The sequence below is a fragment of the Euphorbia lathyris genome, chromosome 6 (genome assembly GCF_963576675.1).
Source record: "Euphorbia lathyris chromosome 6, ddEupLath1.1, whole genome shotgun sequence".
NCBI lineage: Eukaryota > Viridiplantae > Streptophyta > Magnoliopsida > Malpighiales > Euphorbiaceae > Euphorbia > Euphorbia lathyris.
Window position 1 is genome coordinate 90,296,045 of NC_088915.1, and position 19,977 is coordinate 90,316,021.

Genomic DNA, 19,977 nt, shown 5'->3' on the forward strand with positions numbered 1-19,977 from the left:
AATTGTGAGGCTTCAAAATTTATTATAATATTAATACTTTAACTGACAAAATAAAAAATTAACATCAACTCTATTAATTGGCACAACGTCTCTCTCATCTTTTTCTGTTTCAAAGTCTTTATTTTATTAAAGAGTCTTGTCCGTAACTGTTAAGCATTTAATACTATTTATTGTAGGATCAGTTTTTTATTCAATTAATTGAATTATAGTAAAAGACAAACACTAAGCTTATAAAACCAATACACCGCTTATATAATTTTTACACTTTTCCACGCTCAAAGTTTGCAAATAATCTATTTGTTTTTTTTATTCACCAAGGCCAAAAGCAAGCAAGGTACAAATAATATATTTATTTTGTTTTTTTATTCTCTCTACTCTCGTCCACTCTCTATTCTACCAACCAATTTTTTTTAAGTTTTAGTTAATTTCTATTCTAGAAAAAAATACAGTAAAGCGTAATTCCTATTCAACCATCAAACCAAAACTGGTGGTGCTTTTTTTTATATAACATTTTAGTTTGCTTTTTTTTTCCATGTAAATAAAAAAAAAATCATTATATATATATATATATATATATGAATAATTTAGCAAACTAAATTCATTACTATATAATATAATTAGTATATATCTATTTATACTATAAGATAATTTAAGATTAATTATAATTTTTAAATTTTAGCTTCATGAAAATTTGAGAGATAAAATAATTCAATTGAAAATAAAATTAAGAAATTTTTTTCTATTTTGTTATTGATATCCTCATGTTCTGATTTATCATAACTAGTCGAAAACTCGTGCGATGCACGAGGTATGAAACTTTTATATAATTTAGATAAATAAATAAATTGACATATTTAATTTTAAATAATTTTATATCATGCTATGAAAAAAATTTATATTATGTATATTTGAAATTAATATATATATATATATATATATATTAATGATAATTCAAATTAAATTAATTTTAAAAATAATTGACTACTTTTTTTTATAGAATTTTAACTTTTTTTTTTTTTTGGTAAGAAAGGAAAGGAAAAAAACAAAACCAACAAAAAACCTACACCGGGATCAGTCTAGGAAGGCTGACTCCAATCCTATCCTCTAGGAGAGAAGGCAAAAGAAAAGAAGGAGGAACAGATAGGGTAGAAACACCTAACATTCTCCCATGCCCAGCAGCTGCTAAGCGATCCGCCACGCGGTTTTGCTCCCTAAAAATATGGGAGAAATTAAGATACTCAAAGGCAGGACGAAGCCTCAAAATAGCTTTGATGAGATTCTGGCTCTTCAGACAAACAGCCTGGCTATCTGAAATCCTGATAATAGCCTCCAGATTATCAGATTCCACCGAGAGCTTTTTAACACCCATGCGAATGACGAGTTTAATACCTGACAAGATACCCCAGAGCTCCTTTGAAAAGGAGGAGCCCGTCCCCAAGTTATGGGTAAACCCCACCATCCAATTGCCACCAGCATCCTGAAGAACTCCTCCAGCAGCAATTCTGCCATTGCTAAGGCAGGAGCCATCAGTATTCAACTTAGCAAACCCTTCTTTAGGCCATCAGTATAGAATTTTAACTAAAGATGGATGATTTATTTATTTTTACAAAATTCAAATAATAATATTTTTTAATTAATATTTTTCAATAATTTGTCCTATGATCATATTTCATTTTCATCTGTTAAAAACTCTTGAAATACTAACAATTTTATACGAACCATAATATAATAGTTAAAAATTATATAAGCCAATGTTGCAAAAGCAATTATCTCAATATCCATAATTAATGTACATTTTTAGGATTTTGAGCATCAAAATTTATTTTTATTTACCTTGATTTTGAGTTCGTATAGCATAATCCACATTTTTCAAGAATAAACATCTTATCAAGCGTATTAGACGATTACAATCACCTTGTCTAGAAAATTGGGAAAAAATAACTTCTTAATAATAATAATAATAATAATAATAATATAACATAATTTATATTGAAATAAACTTCATTGTAAGTATAATATTCCAATATCTCTTTAATATTTTATTTAATATGTCTCAAACTTCAATGAACAACTATCGTGTGAAACTTTATATCTATTTGTACCAAAATGCATAAAAATAAAAAATACAATCCATATCAATCAGCTAAACTCAAACTAAAAAAATGAGTGGATTTCAACATGTTCCGAATTAGAAAAATTAATCTAACTTCAATTAAAACTAAAAATTGAGTTCATAAAAAGCCGAAAATCTAAATTTTAGTTAGATTTAACAGTCAAAACGATAACACCTAGGAACATATACTAAAAAAGGATGCAAATATACAAAATCTTTATTTTAGTCATTTTGAAAAATAAATAAATAAAAAAGAAAACATGGATAAGGTAGCGAGAGGTATGGAATCTGGATAACGACAGAAATTGAATTTCATCTCTGAAAGATGAAACTATAACAACAATTGTTTAATAAAAATAAAACAACAACACAATTTAAAAAGCCAAAAATTGAGTTCATATAAAGCCGAAAATCTAAATTTTAGTTAAGAGTTAGCAATCGAAACGATAACACCTAGCAACATATACTAAAAAAGAATACAAATTTACAAAATCTTTATTTTAGTCATTTTGAAAAAAAAAAGACAAATAAAAAAGAAAACATGGATAAGGTAGCGAGAGGTATGGAACCTGGGTAACGACTGAAATGGAATTTCATCTCTGAAAAATGAAACTATAACAACTATTGTTTAATAAAAAGAAAACAACAACACAATTGAGAACAAAAATAACTACACATATGAAAAAAAATCGAATAATTACCTTGAGAAAAGAATTTCTTGTAATTTTTGACACTTTTGTGTTTTCCGGTTTTAGTTGTTCATGCATCTTCTATTTCTGTCGGATTTCTTCAATTGAAGCTATCAGTTTGGAAAAAAAGACAAATAAAAAAAGAAAACATGGATAACATAGCGAGAGGTATAGAGCCTGAGTAACAACAGAAATGAATCTGAAAGATGAAACTATAACAACTATTGTTTAATAAAAAATAAAACAACAACATAATTGAGAACAAAATAACTACAACATATGAAAAAAATCGAATATTTACCTTCAGAAATCTAATACTATCTATCGTGACCAATGAATATAATGGTGGAATACTATCTATCATGCTTTATATAGAAGTTTATTTGTGACTTTTGGATTTCCTTTGCTTTGTGTTTTTTCATCTTCCCGTAACTCTTGCTTTCTTTTATTATTAATAGGCTAATAATTATTTAATATATTATAAATATAAATTTGTTATTTTTAATCAATTAAATATTTTTAATCTGATTTTTTACTATGTTGACAACTCATCAAAAATACCTCTAAAATACTTCTTCTCATTTCTCTCTGCTTCAGTAATTATATATAGTATAGATTGTCATTATTTTTTGCAGCCATAAGGGTTTGAAGTTCGTCATAAGGGTTTGTCATTAATAAAATTCTCTTCTTACCCTCCCCCACCAGGAAGCAGCCATAAGGGTTTGAAGTTCGTCACAGAAGGTCTTCGGGAGAAGGAAGCAACTCATGAGGTATTATGCTATGCAATCTTTCGTTGGATGTTATGCTATCCAATCTTTCAGATTGAGTCATCTAGTAGATTGAGAATGTATAAAATAGAATGGATAAAAGATTAACACATTTTTTTAACTTATCTAATCAGTTGATGTTTAACTTATCCAAGATTTTAACTAACTTCTCAAAATGACCGTTAACGATCTCAAAATATTCAAAAATTAAAATTGTTCATAACGACATTTACTATGAAACCGCATTTTTTATTTTCCAAAATCATTTTTTTTTAACTTTCTCTCTTTAAAAATCCACTCTCTCTCCTAACAAAACAACACCTCCATGATCTCAAAACGAAATTTTTCAAAAATTAAAGTATAATACTGTTAAAAATTGAAATTTAATGACCATAATATTAAATGAGTAAAGTTCAGTGGCCATGGGTGTAATTTATTCCCTTTTAGAACATACAAACGATGCCGTTTTGGAATATGTTTTTGCATCCATTGAAAAAAATGCAAATGGTCATATGAAATGACTACAAAGCTGACCCAATTCATAGTGCCATGAGAACCTTGAAGAGTAATTTAGTAATGTAAATAGAATTCAAATTGATTTTGAGTTACTGTTGATTTACATGTTCTACTTTAATTCTATAGAATAATAATCTGATCTGTTAATTAAATGAGTGAGAAATAATATAAATATAATTAAATATGTAATCTTATCTGTTAATCTCCATAACATTTGGTCCAAATTTACTAGTAGTAAGTAGCTCTCCTATATATATGTTAATGATTGGAAAGGGATGTAATTATGGAAAAAAAAGCCAATTTACTTACTTGAAGTAGCTCTCCTACGTGGAAATTTGAGGACGAGAGTGTCGTCTCACAATGGAGTTCTTATACTAAGCATCAGGTCTTCCATGTCACTCGGAGGACCCCCAATTCAGATTTGGACACGTGTGTCGCAGATTAATATAAGATCTATGGTTGGACCTTAACTATCAGCTCAAGCTTTTAGCTAAAACGGTTCATGACATGGTATCAGAGCCTCTAGGACCAAACGGTCGAGGGTTCGAGTCCCGGCAACCTCATTAATTTGTGGAATTAAAACACATGGCGGGATGGGCCTGTGTTGTGCACGCTGCAAGCCCAAGGGGCATTTGCGTGTGGGGGTGTGTCGGAGATTAATATAAGATCTATGGTTGGACCTTAACTATCAGCTCGAGATAATGACTGGTTCGTAATCCACTAAAATCGAAATATGAACCGAATATCAAAATGCATCTAAAAATAAAATTGATGCAAATGTAAAAAAGAAAAAACAAATTCAACGGCTTCGGGTTGGTAACACGGTTTAAACTGAACCGATGTATACCCCTACCTAAAACCATAACAGTCTTAAGAAGACTATAAATAGAGGGTTTAAGAGAATTCTCGAGATATGCTAAAAATCCTAACCTCTATTGCTTTTTACTATTTTGCAAAAAAAAAAAAAGGGACGATGAGGCCTATTAGAAACCCATACATAAAAAAAAATCACACAAATTATCATTGCTAAGTTAAACATGGACCTAAGATTTCATCATGAGTTCATCGGCTTTAGAAATGTCAAGCATCAATAAAACTTTTTAGAAAATCAAATCTAAAAGAAGATTACAAGGGTGTTTGATTGCTCATTTTTTACTTCATATTTTTTTTTTCACTTTAAAAATGAGAGTTTTAGGTATTTGGTTAGACATGGGCCCTATGTGATGTAAACACCTCGTAGAGAATCTCTACTTTTTGAAAATGCAGTCTTTTTCAAACAGCAAATATCAAACCGTAATAAAGAACCACAAACAAAAATAAAAAAAATATCAGTTAAAACAAACGAACCCTATGTGATATAAACGCCTCATCTGCGAGGCTAACGCAGATACTGTCACGGCCAAAGTAGGTGGCACAAACCCTTTATATAAACACTAAACTAATGAGTGGACAACAGATCTCTAAAGGAGATTAAGCACTGTCTAGGCGTAAAACACATGTTTTCTACCGATAATAGGATGGTAATATCATGGAATCAATTGAACTAAAAGCTGAAGCTGATAGTTAACGGTCCACTACTTAATCACACTCACTCTGATACTAGACCATGGAACCATTTGAATTAAAAGCTCAAATCTAAATGTACATTTCATATTAATATTTGACAGGTGAGTCACCGTTTTAATAAACCAAGAATGATTTTGTTGAAAAACGATCTGAAAAGATGAAGTTCAATTTGATGAGTTCACAATTAATATCAAAAAAAAAAAAGCTTATAAATGCGATTGAGTTGGCCCAATAGTTAAAGTTAATTGGTTTTATATATTCGATGATTTCACAACTAATATTATTAAATATTTTTATAAAATACAATTAGTATATATTTACTATTCTAACCCCTAATTTATATAGGCTTAATATACAAATAACCTCTGAACTTGTCCAAATGTTGCAACTACCCCCTTTAACTTTCAATTGTAACAACTTACTCCTTAAACTTGTCCAATTGTAAAACATAACTCCAAATTGGGAATTTTTTTACCCCGTATTTAAAGCAACCGTAAAAAAGTTTCCCCGAATTCGTATCACGCCAAGGATCTGATTATCATACTTCACGAGCGTTGCAAATTTTGTATTTCACGTGTTTCTTCAATTGCAGTCCATGTCAGCAATTTGGAGTTGTGTTTCACAATTGGACAAGTTTAAGGGATAAGTTGTTACAATTGGACAAGTTTGAGGGGTAAGTTGTTACGATTGAAAGTTGGAGGGAGCAGTTGCAACATTTGGACAAGTTCAAAGGGTTATTTGTGTATTAGGCCATTTATATATTCAATAATCTTATAAAAGATAGTTGAATAAGGTAGTTGGGCTGAAATCTCCCAATAAAGCCTAAGTTTAATGGGCTGAGAACTTCAAATAAAGCCCAAGTTTAATTAAATCTGCTATGAAAAGTCTATATAAAGCAGCCATTGGGGTGATGGAAAAGAGTGGTATCTCATTTTGTAGGTGATTAAGAGCTTAGGCATCAGCCGCTGCATATGGTGGTTCAATTTTATTTTTCAATCGCAAAATTCTTATTTATAGTTTTAATTTAGTAGCTACATGTATCAAGGGAAGACATAAAACTTAGTTGTCTTCATCTTGTTGCCAAAGCGGCTATAGCTACATTGATTGTATTTCAGATCCATTTTGGATCTGCCGTCGACATATCATGACTAGAGTTGAGAATTATTAGGTTCGTGTTTATGTCGTTTCAACTTTGGATTAGTGTTGAACTTTCCCCTTTGGTCCTCTACGGTCATGATTAGGTTCAATCGGTTGATTCAGATTGGTTCAAGAATGAGAACATATTGTTGACCTGTTATTTCCTTATTTTACTTATTAGGAATTTATAGATGATTGATGTCATTTAATTCCTTATTTTAAGGATTAGGAATTTATGGGTGATTGTTGTAATTTTCCTTGTTTTCTTGAGGGAAACCATAAAGACGTGAAATAAGAAAAACCTAATTTCCTATATTAAACCAACCATCCATAATTTCCTAATCTAGAACATAAGGAAATAACACCATAAAGGAAATAGATTTTTATTGTTTCCTTCCTTTTAAGAGGGAGACGATGAAAGGGAATAAATAAGAAAAAAGTAATTTCGTACATTACATCAATCAATCATAAATTTCTAATTTGTATAATAAGGAAATAAATTATAACAATCACCTATAAATTCTTAATCTGGAAAATAAGAAAATAACATCATAAACAAAATTAGATTTTCCTTGTTACCTCCCTTTTATTATTATTTCCTTTTATACATATAGTGCTTTGTTTTAATGAAAAATGAGGGAGTACCTAAACTTATCAATAATATAATAAAATCAATCCCGTTCAATTGGACCCTAATAACAAAGTTCTATTTGGCCATTTACCGTTAGATATAATCTTTACTATAATCCTGCAGTTCTTATATTACTTAATTAACATAATTTTTTAATTATTTTAATTAATTAATGCAGAGATTAACTCCTACAGACAATCAAACACTTCAGTCAAAACAAAGGGAGAGAGAAATTCCGTCTGGTCGGAGAAGATACATGAAATCCAAATCGAACAATTGGATTTTTTTTCAATTCTCTATGGAACAATCTTTTTTATTTTTCTCTGTTAAGCTCATATCTACATCATCTCTCCGAGTGTTCTTCTTCTTGTTAACTCGAGCATGATTCGATACACTCCTAATAAATATCTAATTGAAGAAGCAACATTCAAATGATCTATAAGCAAGCAAGAAAAAAAGGGTCCAAGGAAAAAAGGATGCATTTGCAAAGGCAAATCGCAAATCATTTGAATCAATATCATTCAGAAAAATCATTACACTAATTAAGAGTAACTTTGGATAAAAGCTTTGATTAACTAAATAAGAACACTTTTTTTTATTCTACTCCAAAAATTAGTATCAGGAGCCTCTCATTTTTCTTCCTTCAAACCATGTTTATAGATATGTCAAAGACTTTAGACATTGAATTTCCATTGACAAACCAATCCTATAAACATGAAATCTGTACTATTTCATGTTTATAGGATTGGTTTGCCAATGGAAATTCAATATCTAAAGTCTTTGACATATCTATAAACCTGGTTTGAAGGAAGCAAAACGAGAGGCTCCTGATACAATTTCTGGAGTAGAGTAAAAAAAATGTTCTTATTTAGTTAATCAAAGCTTTTATCCAAAAAGTTACTCTTAATTAGTGCAATGATTTTTCTGAATGATATTGATTCAAATGATTTGCCTCTTTGCATATGCATCCTTTTTTCTTGCTTGCTTATAAATCATTTGAATATTGCTCCTTCAATTAGATGTTTATTAGGAGTGTATAAATCCTGCTTGAGTTAACAAGAAGAAGAACACTCAGAAAGATGAGGTAGATATGAGTTTAACATAGAAAAATAAAGAAGATTGTTGCATAGAGAATGACAAAAAAAAAATCCCAATTGTTCGATTTGGATTTCATGTATCTTCTCCAGCCAGACGGAATTTCTCTCTCTCTCTCTTTGTTTTGGCTCAAGTGTTTGATTGTTTGTAGGAGTTAATCTCTACATTAATTGATTAAAATAATAAAAAATTTAATTAATTTTTTTTTGTTAATTAAGTAATATAAGAACCTAGTCTTGATCACATGCACCTTAATGACCACGTAGAATTTGGTCATTCACCGTTAGATATAGGCTTATTAGAATCCTAAGGTGGAGATTAAAAGCATCATGTGGCTTAGATTTAATAAACCTAGATCTAACGGTGAATGATCAAATTCACTTGCTCATTAAGGTGCATGTGAACATTCCTCGATAAGAACCGTAGGATTATAGTAAGATTATATCTAATGTTAAATGACCAAATAGAAACTTGGTCATTAGGATCCAATTGAATGGGAGTGATAATAAAAATATATTATCACATAAATATAAAATCTCAAACCCCAATTCCTCAAATGTTCTTTGAACCGAAACTAAATCTGACTTTCTCCTACATCTCAAATCCCTAAAATGGTTGGTCATCATTCTCCAATCCGTCAATTTGTTTGAGTCTCCGATGTTGATCACTAGTCATCGTTCCACTTATGTTCGTATCTCTCGCTAAAGCTATCAATCATATTTCCATCGTCCAAGCCTTTCACTCGCATCACTTGTCATATTTTTCCCACTCTGAGACATTGATACAATTTGAATACCATAAGCATTACAGCTAATCGACTCTTCTTCTTCTTACTCCTTTGTAAATTAAATGACGAGTCTCATTGGATTAGATGTAATGCTTATGGTATTCAAATTGCATCAATGTCTTAGAGTGAGAAAAATATAGCTAATCCACCCTTCTCCTTTTTAATTAATATAAATAACTCATAAGATTTCGTAGCAAGCTCTTTGATTAGCTTAATTAATTTTGATTAATTTTGTAGAATTAACGGAGTCAGATAAGAATATTGGGAAAGCAACGATCACCATTAATTTGGTTTTAAGGATATGTGGCATTGCAACTGATCAAACAATATTTATGCAAGAATTAGACCATTTAGAAACCTATGTATCTCTTCTTTCTCTCTCTAACTCTCTATAAAAACCTTAGCCTTATTTCTTGCTCTGAATTTGTGATCTTTGACTTCTAAACCTCAATTCCCTTATCTAACCTATGCTTCACTCTCTCTCTTCCTCCTTAACTGTCAAACGAGTGGGCTGAATTCAGGGGGTTACAAGAAAAATCCCATAACTAATGATATAGTTGATCGACTATATGGGTGGCCGATCAACCATCTGATATGGTCGATCGGCCATGCCCTATTCCTGAAGTTAATTTAATTAATTATGTGGATTTGTGGTTGATCGGTCATGCCCTAAAAACTTCTAAAGTTCATAAAATAATTCGAGATTCAGTTCATGATCCTGTACGAGGCGACACGAGGTTCCCTGCAACATGCTGAGCAAAGGAAACTATATTTTCATCACTAGGATCAGAAAATTCCATTCTCACAACCGAAGTGGAACGCTGACTAGTGATCAGCGTTGGAGACTCGAACAAATGGATAGATTGGATAAGCATGACCAGCCATTTTAGGGATTTTAGAATTAGAAATCCAACTTTACTTACAGTTGAAAGAAAAAGTTCAAAGAAAATTTGATGAATTGGATGGTATTTTATGTTTGATTTTGGATTTTTTCTAATTTCTTATGGAATTATAAAGTTTGGATCTTCTAACTTAACCATCTCACATGGTGACTCGTTTTCAACCTCTTCCCCAATACATTTCATTTCATTTAATATAACCTACAACCATATAAGCAGACCTGACCATGTCAAGGAACCGATTGAACTAAAAGCTCGAGTTGATAGTTAAGGCTCAATCATATATCTTATATTAATCTCCGACACACACCCCCACACGCAAATGCCCATTGGATTTGCAGCGTGCACAACACAGGCCCATCCCGCCATGTGTTCATCCCGCCATGTGTTTTATTAAAATTCCACGAATTAATGAGGTTGCCGGGACTCGAACCCTCGACCGTTTGATCCTAGAGGCTCTGATACCATGTCAAGGAACCGATTGAACTAAAAGCTCGAGTTGATAGTTAAGGCCCAATCATATATCTTATATTAATCTCCGACAGACCACATTCATTAAATAACTAATTTGACCAATACATAAAATTATAAACCTACAAGTGACATAACTTGAGAGATACAGATTAACATAAAAATTTATATTTTGGACAAAATTATATTTCTTAATTAACAACTCACCATTTAAATATGACTTATTAATGAAGAAAATAATAGTTATAAAAAACTAATGTTTTTATTTGTCATTTTATGCGAACAACTATTAGTAATCAACTAATTTTTACAAAACATGTTTATATAAACAGTAGGTCAAATCAATTAAATAAAAAGGTAATCATCTCAATGAACCTTTACCTTTCAATTCTAACGAAGTCGCTTGTGTATTAATGCTAGAAAATGTGGCCTTGCTAGCAATTATACCTAGTTGGATGTGCTTATACATTGAAGGCTTTTGGGCAGATTTAGGCGAATGTTCAAACGCCCTTCAACGCTTTCATTCTCTACTAGGCACACCTCACTTGCAAATTTTGAGTTCATTCTTCTAAGAATTTCGCTTATATCTCGATATAGCTTCGAGCTAGTTAGGACCTAGCACTTGATCTCAACTTTTATGTATGTTGCCTACAACTTTATAATTGTACAAGGTGGGACTAGGTGATAGGTCCTAACTAGCTTGGGGCTATATTGAGATGTCAAAAAAATTCTTAGAAGTACGACAGCAGAGGAACTCGAAATTTGCAAGTGAAGTGTGCCTAGTAGAGAATGAAGGTGTTGATAGGCGTTCGATTATTCACCCGAATCTCAGGCCTAAAAGCCTCCAATGTATAAGCCCATCCAATTCGTTACAATCACCATGGGTCGAACGGATGTGGCACCTGTTTAGGCCAAATTTTGGCCGATTCTCTCAAAAAAAAAATCAGTTTTGAAAAAAAATTATGCAAATGGCAAAATTGTCCAAATGGGAGCGGTGATAACTAATTTGGGACGGTAAATAGCAAAATCCATAGTATATTCTATCTGTTAAAAAAATATCTTTCAATATAGTATTGTAAAAACAATGCTATTATTTTTATTTTTGTTAAAGAACAATGCTAACATTTTTTTAAGAATCAAATTTGACTCTAATGTTTTTAAAGAAGTGAAGATTTAACCCTAACGTACGAAATGATGTATATTCAACCATAATATTTTCAAGCAAGATTAATTTTAGTCTTATATTGCCGAAAATTTAACAAAACTGATTTGACTGTTATTTAAATGTCACGTCAGACATGATAAACTGAAGCAGTTTAGTACATTGTAATTACAGTAATATCATAATAAATATTTTAAACATTTGAGAACGTTTGTAAAAATTGTGCATACATCACTAAATTCACTAAGAAATATATTCAAAGAAGGTCCAAATTTAGTAATAATAAAGATTGTTTGTGGGTTGTATGAGTTAATGATTGAAGAAAGGATTGTTTTCGGAACTGCTTTTTGCTTTTAAATACTAAACAGAAGATACAACGTGTTTGTTAAAAATTCCGAAACATGTGTTTTTTATAGAAAAAATAATTAATATCTACATCCTAACACGAACAGTAAACAGCTAACAGCAACAGAAAACATGAACAACTACCTTGTTACGCAAAAGCAGAGATTATCTGTTTTTGTAAAATGCTACTCAGGTGTAAAAAGCAAACATGAGATGATTAACCAAATACCTTAAACTCTCAATTTTAAAGTGAAAATGCAAACAAAAGCCTGAAAAAGAGCAACCGAACACCCCCTTAAAGATACTAATAAAAGCTATTATTGAATATTAACTATTTATTAGTTTAAGTGTTCGTTTATTTTACCTACTATTTGCTGTTGTTTTTTTTGTTGTTTGTTGCTACAGTTTGTTGTTAAAAAGTTGCTTCTCAAAAAATCAGGAATTCTATGCTTTTCTACTATGCTGTTTTTTAGGCGTAAAAGACAAACTGAAAGTTACTCGTTAAACACCTAAAATTCTCCATTTTAAAATGAAAAAATTAAAAAAAACATACAAAATCAACAACCAAAGACCCCTAAGTTTTTTATTAATTTGGTTCCATTATTTAATGGTTACACTAACTTTTCTGTCGTCTTAAATTTGATGATAGCGATTTGATGGACACCACAAATATACAAAATCTTGCAAAAAAAATATAAATAATATATAATGTTGCAAAAAAGTTCAGGTCTAATTAATTGCTTTCAAATTCTTAGAACGCAACTGCTTACCCAATAAAATCTGGCCATGTGGCAAAGGAGAGCTATTATCTAAAGAAAAATCTCTACCAATTTAATAAATATTTAACTACAATTTCAGATTCATTTCGTCATTTCATCGCCATTTAGTTCAACATTCAAGGACCCAATTTTCAAACCAACTTTACCAACAAAATAATTTCATTGGCAATTGTAATCCACGACTTGAAAAACCTCAAACCCAATTGAACGTTTTCCAACATCAAAGAATACTTTATCTTTAGCTGATATTTCATTGATTGTGCGTTTATAAGGACCAAACCAGGCCTCCATGTACCCGTTTCCTCTCCACGGTGGAACATGCAATTTCATCTTTTCCATTGATAATCTTATTGCACTGCTCATTAATCTCAGTATTTGTTTCAACTTCTCAGGCTTTCCGACAAATATCTTAGGAAAATAATTGAGTAATGTTATGTAAGCTGTAGTAGGACGAGCAATTTTAAATTCCATCGCTAAATTAACTTCAATAATAAAGCGATTATCATTAATATTCACATCTATATACTCGTATTCTTGTGACGGATGCTTCCCAAATTTGCCCCAACGCGATTTGCAAAGACCTGTAGGACATGAATATGTATAATATGAGCCCCAAACATAGTAATGTATTAGCTCTCAGAAATTGATACATTTGACACTAATTCGGTAATTTATACAACACGAACACGATAATTACCAGTATATGGAAATCTGAGAATTATGAGTAAAAAAGAAATTAACCAGCATCAAAGCCGTGGTGGCGTAAATGAGACATCAATGTGCGTTTACTAAAGCCTTGTGAGGATTTTTGATCAATGATCTCAGAAGCAAGTTGAATTATCCTTCTGAATTCATCATCTTCGTCTTCATTGTTAAGAAGATTCTGCAATTTGTTGTTGTTTTCAGAATTAGAGTAGTAATTTGGTGATTCTTCAATGTTAGATTCGGATTGTGAATCATGATTATTGACTCCTTCGATAAAAGAGTTGACTAGATCGGAAAGATAGTCGGAATCTTCAGGAGAATAGTGCTCGCTCCCATTTCTATCGCAAAGCCTCATCCGAACAGCCTCGTTAAAGACCGCAGCCATCCCTTTCAACCTCATTCTCGATTTTGGGAGAAAATGATTGAAGTGAAAGAATCAGAATGGAATGATTTTGGAATTATTGAATATATATAAAAAAGAAAAGAATGAGAATTAGGAAAGAATGGCGATATATCCATATAAGGATGACAATATTAATACTCACCACCCCACATGTGGCTTCACAATCACAATTGGCTGATGTGCTCACTAAGCCATTGAATTCTAATCAGATGTGGCCAAGTTTATCCAAGTTGGGACTGGTCCGCATAACATCTCCAACTTGAGGGGGGAGGGTGTTAGAAATATAGAATCAATTTTACTCAGCTCAGCTCAGCTCAGCTTTGCTCTGCTCAGCTCAGCTCAGCTTTGCTCAGCTCAGCTTTCCCTGTAATCTGTTCATTCGGAATAGAAAGATATTTTCTAAAAGCTCTTAGGTTATGAAGAGTTTTTACACTTTTTCATGTAGATTTAATATCTAGATAAATAAAACTTAATAATTCCTTATTATCCGTATATTATGTCTGTCTTAAAAAAAAAAAAAACAATTTTCACACGTGCATATTACGTATCAAAAATTATGATTATGATGCGGTGAAAATTCATAAATTAATAAATTTGTTCAATTTTTCATTCAAAATGCTAAATATCACATATGGAAATAGCTCAAAAAATAAAATGCTAAATATCACATATATAAGTTTGAAACTGGATCAATTGATAAATGATTTGATAAATAAAATGCTAAATATTAAAAGAAATTAGCATTCAGAAATGACCTCATTTTCGTCAATTATAAGCTTGAAACTGCACCAATTGATAAACGTTAGGCTTAAAATTGCACTATTTTGTGCATGAATGCTAATTGCTCTCTCCTAATAACCATATGACTAAATTTGTACCATATTCCTTATAATAAAAAATCATCTAGTCTCCAACTTAAAAAAAAATAGAATGTATATATGAAAGGTCCAAATTTATCATCTCGTCCCAGGCCTCTAAAAGGTCAGGAACGGCCCTGCAAACGGATTCATAGCAAGTGTTTTAATATATTATTTGTCTTGTGGATTTATCCAAAAAAGGTTAAATGGTTTTCTAAACTTTTAAAGTGTTCCGATAGTTCCGTCAATTTGTACAAAATGTTCTGTTAGGCTCCTGAACTTGCATAAAATGTAATCAATTAATCGCTCAATTGCATAAAAGTAAGTTGAATGAGGAAGATGTGTTGCACGAGGCTTAACATGTTATTACATAATTCACATAATAGATTAAAAATGAAGTTCTTATTTGCTCAACTGTTAAATGTCTTCTCTAATATTACAACGACATATCCCAACCTTGGTCATTTTACTTTTTTTTTAAGACACGTGTAATATATCTTCCGTATTTAACATATTTTTTTACAACCAAGTCATTGATCGATTACATTTTACGCAAATTCAGAAGTTAACTGAATATTTTATTTAAGTTGAGGGGCCATCAAAACACTTTAAAATTCAGACCAATCAAGTTTTTTTAACAAGTGATGTATAAAGCCTTTATTTTTTTTTATAACTTTTTGGAAGCAGAAACATATAACAATAACAAATTATTTATAATCCTGAAACTTATAATTTATTTAGACAAGTGAACGGAATTATTTGATTTTGTTCCAATTTTAGTGTGATATTGGCATACATATATAGACACTAATTAAAGAACTAGTGTTTGGAATTTGCAGTAGAAAATGAAGAATATAGGTAAGATATTAAGGTCCTGTTCTTTATCACTTAATTTCAGTAACAATCAGTTCAGTTCAGTAACAATCAGTTCAATTCAGTTTTAGCATTCAGTTCTAGCATTCAGTTCAATTCAGTTTCAGCATTCAGTTTTAGCATTCAGTTGATGTCCAATATTATTATAAGTTTATTAATGTCCAATATTATCATTAAAATTATTTTAAAGTCTAATATCATCATTATTATTAAGTTCGGTTAAATTCGGTAGCATTCAGTTAAGTTCAGTAGCATTCAGTTAAATTTAGTTCAGTATTCAGCAGTATTCAGTTCAGTTCAATTCAGTTCAGTCCAGTTCAGTTCAGTTCAGTTCAATAGCATTCGGTTCAGTTTAGTTCAGTTCAATTCAGTTTTTTTCAGCGATAAAGAACAAAACCTAATTGATATCGATGGTATAAAATGAATCAGACATGTGGCATTATAGGAACCCCTCAAATCAATTTCCACATATTGTAATGGGACCTTTGGATGCACCAAGTACTACCATGGACATTCCCTCATGTAGCGGCTAGGTCACGAGGACTTCTCCTAAAGCCAAATTCTAATTGAAAAAAGAATCCTAAAGCCACAAGCATTCCTATAAGAAGAAAAGGTTTGAACAGAACCTTATAAATAGGACAGGTATTATCATTCCTAATGGCATGTTAACACTACAAACTTACAATTAGTCTTTATTTTTCAACCCTTCAAAAGAACTTACTGAGTTAGGCATCAGAATAAGTTTGCTGGACTCCGGCGTCTCTCTAACATTTGGTTCTATTTTATAGGTTGACTGCAGAAGACTCTGCAAGATAGTCACAAGTTCGTATACACGGTTATTACTAGTAAAAGTTATTTTTGGACTCTAACTATTAGCTTAACCTTTTAGTTTAATTAGTTTATTATTATGGTATCAGAGTCTCTTAAGCCAAGTAGTCAGGGGTTCAAACCTAGATTCAATACATGGTAAGATAAGTTTGTGTTATCCGTTCATATGCGGGATGTATCAGAGATAATAATAAAAGCCATTCTTGGGGCTTACTTATTTGCTTAAACTTTTGGTTAAATTGGTTCAATTATATTGTATCAGAAAGTTGACGAAGGTTCGAATTCTGACAATCTCATTAGTCGATTAAATTTTAACACATGGTAAGATAAATCTGTGTTGTACATGCTTTAAATCCAAGGATATTTGCGTTATGGTGTATGTGAGAGATACTAATAAAAGCTATGATAAGGTGCGAAATACCCCTAACGTCGACACTCGGGAACAAATTTACCCCTAATGTAAAAAATGGTGCAATTTTACGTTTAACATTGGCAGTCAAGAGCAATTTTACCCTTAAAGTTGGCAAGTTTGATCAATTTCATACATGCTTGTAAAACACAGATATTTTGCTCCTTATTGTCTATTAGTTGGATTAAGAAAAATGTTTAACATGTTTTTTATAATTTAATAATAAAATTGAAGGTTAATATTTTTAAATTCGATAAAAATTTGGATTTTTTTCTAACTCGTGCAAAATAGAGTATACTTTCAAAAAAAAATCATGTTTATTCTTATGGTTGTGATAAAAAATGACGCAAATGTGAAGCATGCCCGATCCTGAGATTTTGTAGGCCTAAGGGCGAAGAACCAAAAGGGCCCTAACTTAAGTGCATATAAAAAATAAAGCAAAAAAATCAATTGTATAAAAAAAGGGTTAATTACAAATAACTGCCCTGTGGTTTGACCGATTTGCGATGTGGTACCTGTGGTATTTTTTTTTGCAAACACAACCCTATGGTTGCAAAATTTTACATGTTTTTTTTACGTTGCCAAATTTGGCCGATAACGACTTCGATGAAAATTTTCAAGAATTAAACTTGTTTGGTATCATATTTACTATGGAACCATATTCTTAATTTTTCAAAATCATCATTTTTGGAATTTTCTATCTCTAAACATTATCTTTTCTCTCTCATAAAAAACAACACCTAAATGACCTTAAAGCTTAAAAGTTGAAGAATTAAAGTTGCTTAAAATATTATTTAGCTCCTGAAATTTTTTATTTCGAAGTCGTTATCGGTCAAATTTGGCAAAGTAAAAAAACATGTAAAATTTTGCAACCATAGGGTTGTGTTTGCAAAAAAAATGCCACAGGTACCACATCGCAAATCGGCCAAACCACAAGGTAGTTATTTGTAATTAACCCTAAAAAATTACTTCATTTGTTATACAAAATGATGTCTACGAGCATTTCTAAATGCAAAATCAGTAATAATAGTGTCTATATCAATATGATGTAACATATTTCTCTCAATACATAAAATGATTAGACCACTTAACTTTTTTTTATGACATTGACGATCTCATATAGTTTTTCAATAATTTTAATTTTGAAAAACTTCTTTTAGCTGATGCAACGGTCACTATCATAGTTAATACGATTCGAAAGCAATTGAAATATTTAGATAACAATCCATATTTTCACAAATTTAAGAATGTACATCAACTCATTTAATAAAGGCTTAATATATCATTTGCCCCCTGAACTTGTCCAAAATGGTTGATTGGCCCCCTAAACTTTCAAAGTGTCTCAATAACCCCATGAACTTGCATAAAATGTTCAGTTAGCTCCCTGAACTTACGTAAAACATAATCAATTAATCATTCGGTTGTAAAAAAGTAAGTCAAATGCGGGAGATATGTTACATGTGCCTTATAATGTTATTACATAATTCACAAAATAGATTAAAACATGTTAAAAAAGAATTTCTTACTTATTCAACTATAAAACATTTTCTTTTCTAATATTATAATCGCATAAACCGACCTTGGTCGTTTTACTTTTTTAAAATGCGTGCAATATATCTTCCACATTTAACTTACTTTTTTACAATCGAGTGATTAATTGATTACATTTTATGCAAGTTCAGGAAGCGAACTGAACATTTTATGCAAGTTCAAGAGGCTATCGAGACACTTTGAAAGTCCAGGAGGTCAATCAACCATTTTGAACAAGTTCAGGGGGCAAATGATGTATTAAGCTTTTAATAAAGTCATAAATTAGAAATTGTTGGGATTTGGATGATTTATTGAGAAAGATGATAAGTAATTGAAAATTGAAGACAAAATGGTGTTTAAGTTTGTTTTTTTTGGACTAATTTCCGAGTTATTATAATTTTTAATGTTCTACAGACATATTTTAGTTATTAAAATTCCATCTATTTAGAAATATGCTAATAATTATAAAATATGTAAATTCTATCTTTAATTAATTAACAATATATCAAAGGCCTATATAAAAAAAAAAGTTGACATCCCAATATAATGGGGGCTGAAGTATAATAAATTGGTCAGTTGTTTATCTTTGGATAGGTATTATTATATATTTGTATTATTTTATATTAGCTTCGTCTAAATTTAGGGACAGTAAAATGCTAAAGTAGAGCTATATTTTGGGCCCTTATTTTCTTGGGCTCTGGGCAGGCGTTCCTCCTGCCCAGATTCAGGGACGGGGCTAATGTGAAGTGTAGGTAATACGATTTATGACCGAAAAGACAGTTTGATGAATTATTTATAAAATTTATAAACGTTATGGATAAAATTGTATAATTTTAAAATGTCAACTTTACGGATATTTATACACCTTACCTCAAAAGAGCTATTATTGAGTGTTAATTATATATTAACTTAAGTTTTTGGTTAATTTGGTTCATGATTTAACAGTTACAACACCTTTCGGTAGTTTAGGTTGTTGAATTCGATCCTAGTGATTTTGTAGATACAAATTTATCATAGGCAAAAAAAAAAAAAACATAATTAAACCTCTGAATATTGCAGAGGTTATGGATCAAACTTTTGATAAATTATCATTCCATATTGAGCACTTAATCTTTAATTTTATTATGGATCCAACTTTTATTTAATTTTTCCATCGAGTTTGAGCGACACTAACTTTTGAGGGATCCGACTTGTTGATGTAGACATTTTCACTTTACTGAAAAAACTTAAATAAGGATCGAATCTATAACAGAATTAATGATTAATGGCTCAACGTAAAAAAATAATTGATCACAATAAAATTCAGAAACTTAATTATATTTTTTGCCCGTATTATATTAATCACTTTATTTTATAAAAAAAATACTTTAGCAACCACTAATTTACAAAACCTTGTGTTAGCACAAAATTATAAA